The sequence below is a fragment of the Myotis brandtii genome, unplaced genomic scaffold (genome assembly GCF_000412655.1).
Source record: "Myotis brandtii unplaced genomic scaffold, ASM41265v1 scaffold1774, whole genome shotgun sequence".
NCBI classification, from domain to species: domain Eukaryota; kingdom Metazoa; phylum Chordata; class Mammalia; order Chiroptera; family Vespertilionidae; genus Myotis; species Myotis brandtii.
Window position 1 is genome coordinate 693284 of NW_005356575.1, and position 1896 is coordinate 695179.

A 1896-nucleotide genomic window follows, 5' to 3' on the forward strand; every position below is an offset into this window, starting at 1 on the left:
ATTCATTCATTCATTCATTCATTCATCCATCCATTTACTTATCAAGTGTTTACTGAGCACCGATTGTTTGCCTGGCACTGTTCTTGGAGCTGGGGGGTGCGGGCAGTGATTCTGCTCTTGTGTTGCCCCTTATTATGTTCCCGAGCCTCCAAATTCATATGCTGATGCCGAACCCCCAATGTGCCGCCTGGAGATAGGGCCTTTAGGGGGGTCATTAAGGTTAAGTGAGGTCCAGCAGGTGAGGGCCAGATCTGATAGGATTAGTGTCCTTATAAGAAGAGACACCAGCCCTCACCGGTTTGGCTCAGTGGATAGAGCGTCGGCCTGTGGACTGAAGGGTCCCGGTGTCGATTCCGGTCAGGGGCATGTACCTTGGTTTCGGGCACATCCCCAGTAGGAGGTATGCAGGAGGCAGCTGATTGATGTTTCTCTCTCATCGATGTTTCTAACTCTCTATCCCTCTCCCTTCCTCTCTGTAAAAAATCAATAGCTCCGGGGGACTCAGCGGCCTGGTCCCGAGGATGCTCTGTGGACTGAGATGCGAGGGACTGAGGCTCCTGCCAACAGCCCTGCGAGTGGGACAGGAAGTGGGTCCCCCAGCCCCAGCCAGGCCTTCAGACGCCTGCGGCCCGGCTCTGCCAACCTCTGCACCCTCACGAGGCCCCTGAGCCGAGCCACCAGCTAAGCCACTCCTGGATTCCTGACGGACGGAAACTGTGAGGTAACAAAGCTGTTGCGTGTTGGGGGTGATGTGCTATGCAGTGGTCTACAAACAATATCATAGCTCTTCAATGTGTTTTGTTAGCTGGTAGGGCAGGCCTCCTTCGCATCACTACTGCTTCTACTCTATACCAAGCACTGGCTTAGGTGATAGAAACATCAGTGGTGAACAGAAGAGATCAATGCCCGCTTCACGGAGCTCACAGTCTGGCGGAGAAGACGTAATGAAGGCGTGAAGGGAGGAAGCTATAACACGGTCGGCTGTGCCGTAAGTGCTATGAAGAACAGGGCTGGAGATCTGAACAGGAACCTGAATGGCGTGATCCAGGGGAAGAACGTTCTTGGCAGAGGGAGAGGCTGGTGCAAAGGCCCTGGGGCAGGAGTTGGTTTTGTTCAAACAGCCTGGAGGCCAGGAGTCAGAGGAGAAGCGGGTGGACTGTGATCCAAAGGGGAGCTAATTCCAGAAACGAGACCTTCCCTCAGGGTGGGGGTGGGGGTGGCTTTCCTTTTCTGAAGAAGGGTCAGGCTGACACCTGCTTCTGAGAGTCACCTGCCTGTGATCAGCCGCACAGGTGAGGCCCTGTGGCTGCCCTGGTCCTGTGCAATCCCGTGTGTGTGTGTGTGTGTGTGTGTGTGTGTGTGTGTGCGCGTGCCTGGGTGCAGTGACACGCTCCCAGTGACACGGTCTGTGACTTCTCAGACGAGGCCCGTGGCTTCCTCCTAGCCGCCCCATCGAATCACTCACTCCGGGGGACTCAGCGGCCTGGTCCCGAGGATGCTCTGTGGAGAGGCCCATGTGCCAAGGGACTGAGCCACCAGCTAAGCCACTCCTGGATTCCTGATGGACGGAAACTGTGAGGTAACAAAGCTGTTGCGTGTTGGGGTAATGTCCTGGGGGGTTCGGGCAGTGGTTCTGCTCTTGTGTTGCCCCTTATTATGTTCCCCAAGCCTCCAAATTCATATGCTGACGCCGAACCCCCAATGTGCCGCCTGGAGATAGGGCCTTTAGGGGGGTCATTAAGGTTAAGTGAGGTCCAGCAGGTGAGGGCCAGATCTGATAGGATTAGTGTCCTTATAAGAAGAGACACCAGCCCTCACCGGTTTGGCTCAGTGGATAGAGCGTCGGCCTGTGGACTGAAGGGTCCCGGTGTCGATTCCGGTCAGGGGCATGTACCT